The sequence below is a fragment of the Acanthochromis polyacanthus genome, chromosome 18 (genome assembly GCF_021347895.1).
Source record: "Acanthochromis polyacanthus isolate Apoly-LR-REF ecotype Palm Island chromosome 18, KAUST_Apoly_ChrSc, whole genome shotgun sequence".
NCBI lineage: Eukaryota > Metazoa > Chordata > Actinopteri > Pomacentridae > Acanthochromis > Acanthochromis polyacanthus.
This window is the reverse complement of record NC_067130.1, coordinates 9268406-9281711: the sequence shown is the minus strand read 5'-3', so window position 1 is coordinate 9281711 and position 13306 is coordinate 9268406.

Genomic DNA, 13306 nt, shown 5'->3' with positions numbered 1-13306 from the left:
CACTCATTTTCCAACTAATACTGATTTATTATTCAAGTGGAATCATTTTAAATGGTTTCCCTGAACACGAAAAGTTTTGAGGACAAGTTCCAACTCCTTAATACGATAAACAAATGTGGACTTCTCTTTCTCCTCCTTTAAGAATAATGAGGCTGTGCTGGAGAGTTGTATATTCTTGGGTTTTAAAACGATTTCACCTGCATTATGACTGAATCTATATGTCATTCTTAACAGCTGTTTTTTCCACAATCCCTGCTGCTGAAAGGTGTCAGTCCTCCATCCAAGTGCGGTGTACGCCGTGGGCCTCGCGTTAGAGTCCGCAGGCGAAGGAGACCCCCTGTCAGGTCTAATGGGCAATGAGAAATCCTCGGACCCTTTCAGTCCTGCGAGAGCCCCTCAGCCCCCACTCAATTACACGGCAGGCGTCTCAGTCTTTGCCTGGTCAATTACCAACCAGCCCCTGCATTTACTGTCGTGCACACACAGGTTGCAAGATAATCAGTGTCCAAAATTGCCCGGTTTAGAATGGAGGGATGGATGGAGAGGTATTCAGATTAGTCAGTCAAGCTGAAGGGGAGACAGGAGGGATGGGGACAGCTATCAATCTCAATCTGGCTTCAGCGGCTGAAGGGGGAGGATTGCGGTGACCTTTCAACTTAGTTTCTGGAAAGATATGATCCAGTGGAATTTTTTAGCAATGTCATAGCTGTCGTGTGTTTGTTTCAGAGATAGTAAGATGGCTTCTTTAGCCTTCTTACTCATCTACCTTGTTCATATTCCGTCCAGCTTCCCCTCCCTCCTGCCTACCTGCTACCTGTCCAGGCAGCCTGGTATGACAACTGGTTGACACCTGACCAAGGGAATTAATCATCCTTGACCCTGAACCAATTATCCCTCATTACCCACTCTGTGTCAACCTCTCAGGGGAGAGCTGTGTAACAATAGCACAACATGAAAGTCGAACAGAGCCCTAATGGACGTTCCTGTGCGAGTCCTCCAGGTTGACTAACCTTCAAGTCCTTGTCACTCTCCGACAGCGCGACACACAAAGGAGGCCGTTGTTTACAATGAGGGTCCCTGACCTCTTAAGTTGAAGTGCACAGAACTGCCGGCGATGAGGCAGCCGTGCTAGAAATTAATCATTTGGGAAGATTTGGGGAAAAATTAAGTACGAAATAGTTTTTGGTCCCACTCTATTTGTAAATGTGTCCTGGGCACAACAGATGCAAACAAGAAAAGCACTCAGAGCGCAGTACTCCGCCAAGGCTGCTCAGTCATTGTATCATTTGCGACGGTTTATATCTTGAAAGATGTTGTGGCAGGAATCACGACAGCATAGAATATGGCCTTTTGATATTGATGAAGCCACAAACAAAATGATGTTGCGCTGAGCACAAGCATGTGTTATCCATGTGTACGTTATGTACACCGAATTGTGTGACCTAAGTATCTAGTGGGCAACGAGAGATGATGGGACTTGGAAACACCCATATGCAACCATATGATCGTCAGCAGGCAGCTGATGTAGTGTTCACTTGTCATAGTTACAGTGACACCGTGCCGGTATCTCAACATGATACAGAAATCTTGAACAAATCCATGGATCCAGACTGTAAGCTGCATCACTGCCAAAACCTCATCAGTTCGTCCTCGTGTCGTTTCTGACCTTCACTAAAAATTTCATCCAAATCCGATAGTCTGTCTTTGAGACAGACAAGCAAACATACGCCAATCGTCACACAACTCCGCTGTTCCTTGGCGGAATAATTAGCTGCTAGCTAACTATGGGGCAACTCCTTTAAAATGTGTGCCACCCCTGTAAACATAAACTAAATGAACTAAACTTACTACAGCGATTATCAAGACCAACACTTGAGGTGCCAGAAAGTTAAAAAAAAAAAAACTTTTTAACTCAATGTCATTTGGTAATAAATTAGCTACAAATGCTCACTGGTGTCACAACTATGTAATAAAGTCTAGTTGTAAGTGTTCAAAAGTCATTTACAAAGGGTTTAAACACTATTTTTCAAGGCAGGAGATGTAGAAGTTTAAAACACTGTAAATAAGTCAACAGATCTTTTCTCGCACAACACAAAATTTCTTCCTATTAAGACTGATAGTTGATCTATACATATTAAAAATTAATAAATTTATAACCCATTAACAAGGTAATTTATTAAAACATGTCATTTTTGCTTTATATTAGCCTATATGTGTGTTACTCTGAAGGTACTTATCTGTATCTCTAATATTTCCTTTGTCATGAAATCGTGTTCATTATCAGCTTTGAACAACTCATTAGTAGCACAATATGTTCAATAGAAGAATACGTTGTCATCTAGCTTTTTGCTTCACTGTATTATGCATCTTGTGAGGCAAAACCCTCAGAGAAATTTTAAAATATTCTCAGTGCAAATAAGAACTACTGTTGCAGTTTTCCTCTCATCTTTCCAGGAAATGCAACCACAGCTTTCTCCTTATTTTAAAGTGCTTCCTTAACATCTCAAGTGTGCAATATTTCAATTAAATTTAAAGCTGACATGCGCACCAGCAATTTTGGAATTGACGGGTTTTCATGTCATCAGCAGTGATATTCATTTGTGGACAAAAAAGAAATAATTAGCCGAACAAAGCTCACGTGAATGCCTGCTGTCTTCTAGCCGTCTGAATATTTTGTGGTCATTTAATCTGCGCTCGTCATCTACCTGTCAGAGTGGAGAAGGCTCCCATGTTCGCTGACCTCTCCTCTTAAGACACAATGAGACGGGAACAATGACCATGGAGGGTTAATTACCACCAATTAGAGGCCAAAGTGGCTCTCCTTCACTATAGTTGTGTGTAACCTAAGCTCAGTCGGCCGTGTGGAGGCTCTTATAATGTCTGTCCTGCTGTCTCTGCTGAGTCTTTCCTTCACCTGCCTTCAGGGTACCGCACAGTGGAGCGTAGAGGCAACATAGTAGAAAAAATAATCCTTTTCTGGTAATTAAATTTCACCATTTCTGTTCATTTTCTCTTACTTTTCTTACCAGTCGCACCATATTTTATTCCTGCCTGCATTAAGAGTGCTCAGTTACATCTCAGTAAACTGTCAATCGCTTCATGTGCTTCAACGTTTCACTTAATGCTCCTTTACTTAGCAGGTAAGGGGTTAATGGACCGGTCCCCAGAGGTTTGTGCAGAAAGCTAATGGGCCTGGCAAAGATGATGAGGTCACTCTCTTACTGCAGAAACAATGAGAGATTTACAGGCCGGGATACTGTGCCAAATCTACCGGCTTACTATTAATATATTATTTATATTTAGACTTTTTATATTCAATGGCTAAATGGAGTAGGACGCAAGGATGTGAGCTTGTTTTAATGAACATTTCTTGATATGACGGCCGAGTGTGACTGAAAATAGACAAGAATGAAAGCAAAGAGGCCACTTTGAATCAGCTGAGAGGGGAGCTGAAGTTTCTGGCACCTGTTGTATTAATTTGTTAATGAATTCTGTGGCTCACATACTGGGCATAAATACCACTTGTGAGCTCTAATAGCTCAGATGTGGTCTTCATTCAGACTCCTGAAACTCGATCTCCTGCTGCAACATCAAGAGACCATCTGTGAGGAACCGGCAGAATAAAGCAGGATCCACTTTGCCTTCCAGGCTGGATAACATCCGTGGTTCCTGTGTTTATATATGTGTGTGTGTGTGTGTGGTGTTTTTACCTTGATGTTGAAGCCTATTTTCTGGTGTCAAAGGACACCCATACAGTGATGTGCTGAACATCTATAGACAGATGGGGCCATTACGGTCAAAGCCCCTGGCTTTGTTTGTCCTGAGCCAGTGATGAAATATTGATGGAAAAATAGAAATATTTTGCCTGCTGCTCACTGTTGCCCGTCTAAAAGGGTTAATGAGCGTGAGGACTTCCCTGTCTCCTGTTACAACAAAATGTAGATCAGCTGGCGGCTAACATTGACCAGACTGGAGTCTTCAGGCTCTATGGGGCTGACGAGAATCGATAACCTTTTTTGAATGCCGGATTAAGTTTCCCTGCTGTAATTGCTTATGTAGCTGAATCCATGCCTGTGCTGAGATGCATCTGGCTAACTTTTGACATGTTCTATCCTTATTGGGATCAGATTTGACTTTTTGAAGACTTGCTTTCTTGCTGAGTCATAGAAAAAGATAAACTCTCACATCTGTCTTATAAATACAAGGGCCAGTTTATAATTGTGGGACTTTTTGTATCATAGTTGACATTTTTGCTGTTTTCAGGACTAAAATCAACATGGCCGCCTATAACCAAGCACTACAAGGCATTTTTACAGAAAGATTCTTCTACGTATATATATATATATATATATATATATATATATATACCAGCGGACTCGGGCGAAGGCAGGGGACACCCTGGACAGGTCGCCAGTCTGTCGCAGGGCTATGTATACAAACAAACAGTCACTCTCGCATTCACACCTACAGGCAATTTGGAATAGTCAATTAACCTCAGAATATTTTTGGACTGTGGGAGGAAACCGGAGTGCCCGGAGAAAACCCACGCATGCACAGGGAGAACATGCAAACTCCATGCAGAAAGATCCCAGGTCCACCCCAGGATTCGACCCGGGATCTTCTTGCTGCAAGGCAAAAGTGCTAACCACTAGGCCACTGTGCAGCCCATATATATAGTAATAAAATAAAAATAATATTAAAATTGAAAGTTATTTATAAAGATATTGCAGTAAACCTGTAGACATGCCATCAATCCACACTTGACTCACACACTACTTTATATTAAATAACTCAGAAAGCCTTGGAGTCTTTCAGTCTTTTCTTCAGGAGGAAATGACATCATGTGGAGCTGGTCATGTGATCTGGAATTAACACACTTCCTTGAGAGGTGTTTGTGTAATGGGGAACTTAGTTGAAAGTGATTTCTCAGACACAGATACAATTTGTTATTTTCCGTATAAAATTTGATATATCGCCAAAAAAGAAATATCTGTCATGATTATCTCAATAAAAAGAGCACAATCAAAACAATTGTTGAATAAGCTCATTTTATTATTGTTTAGCTAATTAGAAGGTGGTTGTTATTAAATTTGTATGGTTATTTAGTTGCCATTTTAGTGATATCCAGTCATTGTTTTTTATTAATAAGTGATTGATTCCATAATAAATAATTATGGAATTTGTAATTACATGATCATTTTATGTTTAATAAAAAATATATCCCTTGGACTTCAAAAATCCATGAAGCTTTAACCATCTGGCAGTCAGCATCACCTGAAGGTGAAAAAATCCATCAGAACAAATTCTATAAATTCTACTTTAAACTTTTCTGTACTTTTACTAAAGTTGCTTGTGCTTTCGTTTTTCTAATCATCTATAAATCTTTTAATTTCTCTATTCTTATCAATTGAATACATTTTTTCTTTATTTTTATACATTTTTGCATCATATAAAACACACTGACTTGCTTTTTTTGTATAAATTTTGCTATAAATATACACATTTCTTGACTTGTCGGGTCTTTTTATACTTGCGCCTTTGCACAAATAAAGCAAGCAAAATATCACATTTTTGTTCACGAGTTTTTAGGGGGATTTTGTTACGGTTGTGCAAAACTTGTCTTCCTGTTTCAACCCGTTTCTGATTTAATGCTAAGCTAGACTAACTGACTCTCAATCCTCTGTTTTAATATTTACTGTCATTTATGAGATTTATTTCTTATTCTGTTGTCATTTAACCCTCAACAAGAAGGCAAATTAAGTTTTTTTTCTGTTGTCACCATCACAACAATAACTGTATAATGGTTTGTTATATTTGTGTTATTAGAAAACGGGTATCCTCTTTTGTTATCAATTAAGTGAATCTTATGATCATTTAGTGTGGATTTGATTCAAAATACAGTCGATAATCATTTATAAAAAATAATTCTGTCGCCTCATAGTTACTTTAAGCCGATCTAATCACTAATTCTTACATATTTTCTGCACATATTGCTTCTTTGGTATCTATTTTACGTCTATTCCTACAGCCCTGAGTGTTGCCTCCAAACCTACCGAGAGCCTTTGACCTGCTGAAAGTCCTGCATATGTATGAATGTAAAACATGACTTCTGTTTTATTGAATCAAAGTCTATGAAAGTTATCAAAAAAGAAGAACCAAAAAAGGGCACATTACACCGCCCTCCACTTCCCAGAACCCCTTGAGGCAGCACCAATTGAGCTCAAATCAATAGATTTATCTCGTCGTGCCTCTCCCCTTCTTCCCCTCCTCTCCCAGGGGGTCTGCTGCTGGGGTTTGTTTGCGAGCACACACTCTTTATGTTCTTCGATCTGTTAGCTCTGCGAGGTGCTGAATGGATGAGGGGACCTATCAGGTTCAGGGTGGCCGTGCTGGTAGCTTTGTCTCAGCGAATCCCCCGGATGATCTAAATGTTTAATGGCGCTGGTTATTCGGTTGTTGTGGCGTGTGTTATGATGGATGGTAATGCAATGTTTTCCGATGGTGCCTGAATTACACCACAGGGTCTGCAGGCTGTTTGGGTTGGGTGTTTAACTGGCTTTCATTACTGGGCCTCAGAAATGTGTTCTGAAATCGTAGTCGAAGCAGAAGGATTTTCTGATTCACTGGTCATTTTAAGTCACTTTTGTACAACTACAATTTTATTTACATGCATATCATGAGTTTTCCTCACACAGTTATCACTACAGCAACTGATGTGAACTAAACTGTGGATATCTCTCCTTTGCTTTGACACAAAATGCATTCAGTGATCTCAGTTCAATTCCATTTAACATTTTCTCACTCAAACTCAATCACCAAAACCATTTTTTGTGCATTAGATGCACATTTATACAACTGCACCTTAGAAAAATATGTTTTTACACATTTATAACTGTAATTTTACGAACAATTTCCTGTTATTTTACAGATTTCCCTGTTTGTAGACATGTATCTAGTAAAATCACAGTAAAAGTCTGAGTTCCCACGTTAACCTAAAAAAACAGACCAAAACTATAATGTCCGCATCAAAAATCTGTATTTTTATTTAATTGGCTCTTTATTGACATTTGATCATAAAATAACACACTTTCGTCTGTTCTTAAATTGACAAAAAAGTATTGTTATTTTGTAGATATTTGTCGTTATTTGAAAAGAGGACACAAATCACAGAATATTAACTTACATGTTGACTGTGTGAAACAAATAGAAAAACAGACTAAAACTATGCCTACATCAAAAAAAATTGTAAGTGAAATTACACAGTTTTACAAAGATTTCTTTGCATGTAACTGCTGATGTTCTCACAATTTTTGCCGTTTTTGAATCTTTCAGTATTCCACTGCTTTTTAAGTTTTTTCTCTCACCTTTGCCAACACATTTTTCTTTTTTAATTGATATCTAATAGGATGGATGGTTGGATGGATGGATAGATAGATGGATAGATCTGTGAAAATGATCAAACGTAAAATGGAGAACCAAGCTCAAAAACCAAACAAATTTGAATTTGTGCGACAGGAATGGGCTGCTGTGACAGCAGAACAATGTCAGAAGTTGGTGGAGAACATGCCAAGAAACATGGCTGCAGTCATCAAAAACAATGGTTATGCAATCAAGTACTAACTCCTGTGTGGATCATGTGACTAAAAGAGACAGGAAAAAAAAACATGGAATGCCTAAAAGCACTGTTATGGCTGTACAATGCCATAGCTATTGATGTAAGAACTTAAGTGAGTTTAGTTATTATGAAGAAAACCACGGAAAATGGCTAGATATCAGTTCTGAAATTAACATCTTTTAGTATCTTACAAGCTATTTTTGTTGTTATCATTATGTTTGTCCAAACAAATGTACTTTTAATTGTAACGGGTATTAAAATGAGCAAGAAATTGAAGAAAACAAGGGCGGTCTTATAATTTTTTCCATTATATATATATATATATATATATATATATAACAAATACACATTAATTTTTATATTGCATTAGCGGAATTAGTAGAATTTAGTAACATATTTTAATTTAATTCATTTACAGTCCAATACTGTGAGGTAACACAATCACTGCAAGCAAGAGAATAGGTATATTTTCCATTGGTTGATGTAAAAACAGAATTAAAGCTACTTTAAAGAGTGTAGTGATGCTGCCGTGGAATAAATAGTGTTGTTCTGTGATATGAGTGATAAGTTTTTGCTGTTTTCTCAGTATTATGGTACAAGTTTTGAAGAAGTAAGCTAAGTATACAGGAGAGCATCTGACCAGTTGTGCAAAAAAAAATGACAGTCGCACTAATTTTGGATCAGAAAAGCCACAACATGGCGATAAGTTTTGCATGACGAGTGTCTTTTGGGCAGCACTGGAAGAAGAAAGCTTCTTTGTATGCATGAAATGAGGAAGACTTGTTTTGCTTCGCGGGCCTTGTGGATGTAACGCCACCTTAAAGCTGATCCAGCCGCATGCCTTGGTTGAGCATTACTTGCCTCTTTGCACCTCAGTGACTATGAGCAACACAGCAGTAGGTGAGGGTTTTATCTTGAAAGTAGATTCGGCACCAGCAGAGTACATCAAAGCTCGATTCCACTTTTAAAATGCCTCCGAGCCCCATAAGCTGTGGGCTTAAAGTGCCGAAAAGAATCACAACACTGCTTTGCTTTGGATGAATAAAAACAGCATTCTGTCCATCTCTGCAGCCCTGCCTGCTGATGTGCTTTTATTTATGTCATGCCTGGTGTTTGAACAGCGCCTCGTGTCATCTTTTAAAGAAACTCTTTTTTCGGCGGCTTGTTTTGTGGTGACAGCAGAAGAATTACCTGCAAAAACACTCTTTGTCAGCTCACAGCGCAGAGAGCTCACAAACAAGACCATTTAGCTATTATTTCCTCTCAGTCTCCGATACACACAGCAGAGCGAATGTTTATCAAGAAAAATAAAAGGGGGGCTGAGACTGTGGGAAGAGGAGGAAAATAGGACAGGTGGAGAGAGAGAGGCCGGGAGAGAGGGATGGAGAAAAGAGGGAGGAAAGGGGGGAGGGTTACTGGAGGCAGGGAGGGGTCACGGTGTCCCAGCGGAGAGAAATAGTGGAAAACATCCGTAATTTTCACCGCGGGATTCCGTGTAATTGAGTCATTTAAAATACAGATACAGAGCTGAATCAAAGCAAAGTGGTGGAGAAGGAGGAGGCTGCAAAGTAAAAATGGAAAAGAGGCAAAAAGGGGATAAAAAAACAAGGAGGTAGAAGTGTGCCTCTCCTATTATTGGGCAAAGCCGGTCTGTTTATCCTTTTCATCTGTCAATCTTCTCTTTCAAGACAGGATGTTACCTGTCAGAGATTTTCTTTTGTTTGTCCTTTATGCTACACTCTCTCAGCCATCATGATACTCCTGCTTGCTATTCTTTTTATTCACTCCCACCCACTCGCTCAGAATTGTATTTCACTTTTTAGAGTAATCACGCTTTTTTTTCTGTCATTTTGTAATTTCACTCTGTTGACAGTAGATCTTTTATAATTTGACTATAATGCTGCACTTTGGGTTTTTTTTTAGGTTTCATATATTTTATCTGACAGAAAAGAAGTCGAATTGAGTTAGTAAATTTCTATGTGGAGCTTCTTGAATTAGTAAAAGTTACGGAAACACATTTCCACATAAACAAGCACAACTTTATAAAGCTGGAATGATATATAGGAAAAAGAAAATGACACAGTTATACAAGCAATATGTGAATGTATGTGTGTGGACAGTTATTTTAGCCATCCACAGTGATGTAAACCATTACTTTTTAGTATGAAAACTTGTTATAGGTAGGCAACAGGTCGTCTTAGATATGGAAACTATGACTGTGTGTACATAAAAATGGTGATTAAAATGCTTCTTCCAGTGAAAATCAAGTCTGCTACCTTTCAAACTTGTCCATCTACTGGGCCGGAGTGTGCATCAGTGTTTCTGGTGTGCCAGAAATCAGGGAACTGAGAAAGGTGCGATTAAATACGTTGTTTCTTTTAACGCATTATGTTTTCTGGAATTAATCACTCAAAATTTACACGTTAAAGTCCCAGCCCTGCTTCGAAGGAATGATTTTGTGCAGGGGCATACTGACTTATGATCTGAAAAAAAAAGTTGTGTATTGCCTTTTGTGATGTTGTCCTGTTTGTTACAAAATGTAAAATGTGGAGGTGCTGAGATTAAAAGTTCACCAAACACCTGTAGACTAATCATCATCTCTGCAAAAATGACGGCAAATACTAAATGCTAAATGCTTCTTAAAGCACGATCGAGGACCTCAGGGTCAGTGGTTGCGTTGCATTGTGGGAATTTTAGGCTCAGTTTTGAAACTTAATGAAACAAAACATGATATTTCTGATTCGGTTTGTGCTGTCTATTCTACTTCAGAGGTGTAAAAGTACCATAAATGGAGAATAAAATATGCTATAATTACGAGACCACTAACAATAGCACACATAATAAACAGCAAAATGATGAGGATTCAATGATTTAAAAAAAAGTGATTTCAAAAGAGAAATTAAAGAAAAAGCTTTTCAGGAAAATCTGTGTTTTTACGATATGAAAATGATTATTGTTCACAGCCAAGTTTTTATTCACTGCTTCTTTCCATATGTACAATGTGTTCCTGAATGAAAGGCATGCTGGGATACCTCAGAGGTCTCTGGATGAAACACTAAACGCTTCTTGCATCCTGCCTTTAGAAATTTATGCCCATAGCAGAACCGTGGCAATTATAAAGCAATTACAGTTTCACATTGCCTGTTCTTCTGAGATTGAGGAGGAGAAAAGAGGAGGAGGTAAAAACTCAGTAGTTAAAAAGAGTAAGTGTGCCAATATTGATGTTCCTCTTTCTAAATGCTCAGTTGTCCAGCTGGGCATGCATTCCACTCGCCTGACCACAAAAGCATCACATTTTCACTTCATTCAAATGAAAATGAAAGGAAAATGGATCAATTACTCAGCTCCTGTTGATGATTTCTTGAACCTTTTTTCTTCTTCTTCTTGAGAGACCAAAAGCTTCTCTGACTTTGTGCTCACATGCTCTCCGCCGTCGACTGACCCAGCAGTTTTACCACAGTGAACCCTGGGAACAAGCATCTATTCTCTGCAAGACAATGACGGGGAGGAAGCTGTGTGTGTGTGTGTGTGTGACACTTGATCGGCCTGCTATGGTAACCACAGCGGTGCACAAACACACACTCGATCTGCACTAACTCAGTTCCCACTGCTTGATTGGCAGGACTCCAGAGACCCACACCTGCCTGAACTGCCTTTACTTTCCAGGCTGTCTGAGCAGATGGAGGCTGAATTCATAATAACTGTGTTTCTCTGCGTGTGTCCATTCTCTCGTCATGCATGTATGCATCTGGCTGCATATGACAACCACCACCTGACTTACTCTTTGATACCAGAAGATGAAAATGATTTCCCAGCCACCTCCAGGTCTGAATACATTGACAGCACATGGTAGCAATATGTTAGCAGGCCGGATCAGACTTCAGGCATGCTAAATTGGAGGTCTTCATTTGGAGCTGCTCTCAGCTGCCACTTAATTTCTCTGCTGCTTTTTCAGAGGTGATAACATACCCAGGGGCTGATTAGGAAGAGAAATTGATATATGTATGGATGCCTGTAAGACGCAGCATGCCAATCTGCTTGTCTCAAATTCGAGGTCAATCATCCAGTCACCCGGCAGCTGCAAGAGCATGTTGCATATCAGTAACCCTCGAGGGAAACGGATATTTGAGTGTTTAAGAACCAGCACATACCTTAACAAATTCTTAAGTTTCAGAGCTGTGCATTTCCTCTTCTCCATATATGCCAAAAAGCATGTTTCGAACATGAAAGATCTGACAGATTAAAGCTTTTAATATCACTCAGAACTTGACAGAAAAGTATCTTAATGCATTCATTCTAAACAAGAACTTCATCAGATACCAATAAACAAACTAAAAAAGCTTTATACATGCACTGAACTGGGTCCAACTCTGCTCCACCGGACCACACGTTAGTTTTAGGTCTCACCGCTCGACTTTCCTCATTGAGGTTTGGATTCGATTATTGGTGCAGGAACTGTTTTGCATAAACAGTTTGGAAATTTGCAGCAATTTTACTTTCTTCTGTCTGGCTGCTGGCATTTTCCAGATGTGCAACAATACACGTTTCCACATGTGCAGCATGGGAGACGACCAGTAATCCTGAGTTTTCAATTTGTCGTGTCAGATGGGAATTTTTTGAAGACATTGAAATGCTAGAACTATAAATAGCAAAAGCCAGTCTGTAGCATGAAGACGTATGTTAGAAGTCTTTGTTTTTTCTGCTTAAGTTAGTTTAGTTAGCCAAGGGTAATTGTGAGATCTGTTTAGTTTAGTTTCACAAATTCAACGGTACGGTAGTGACACCATTTAAACATAAGAGAAGTAAAGTCAGTGTACTTTAAGACTAATAATGTCTGAATATTAATCAACTTAGTCAATTATTTTACATATACTAAGACTGAGATCAGTATGTTTCACTACAGCTCATGTATCTCTGTACATGTTACAATAATAAGGGTTATAAAGTTAATCTTTTGTTGAAACAGCTTTAGAGAAATGCCTATTAAGTCTGCGGTTGAGTTGTCGGGAAGCTATTGTTGGTGTAGCTGTACTAGACTACAGGCTATAGGTGGCTTCTCTTAATAGTCTTCTTCTTAGCTATTTTACAAATAAACTGTTTAAACTCATGAGTACCCCTACATATGACTCATGCAAACAGTAAAACAAACACACACAAAAACAAACAAAAAATGGTCTTTCTTGGATAGTAGTGGTTTTGCTCATCTTCAAATAAAACTAAAATAATTTAGATGCAATCTTTTAACAGATGAAATTAGTCATATAGCGGATTTTACATGAGTGTGAACAAAATAAAATATTTTCTGTAATATGTGAAAGAGTAAAAAGGAAGGATTGAATGAAAGACCTCAATAGGCTTGTGTTTACAAGATAATTCCATAGGTATTATTTTATAGTTTTAATGTCTTCAGTATTAATCTACAATGTATAAAACAACTGAATAAAAACCATTGTATCCAAACTTTTGACTGGCTATCTATCTATCTATCTCTTTTATTATGATTGTTTATTTTAAATGTTTTTTGCAAATGCATTGCAAAAAACATTTTAGTTTTAATGGCACTGCAAAGGTCAAAAATAAACACCAACATTTTCTGCATTACTACTGAGCAGTAACTCTTCACGTTTAGAAAGATTTGGTATCCTGGTATTATTTCCAGTAAATGGTTCAACCCACTTTATCCTACACAGG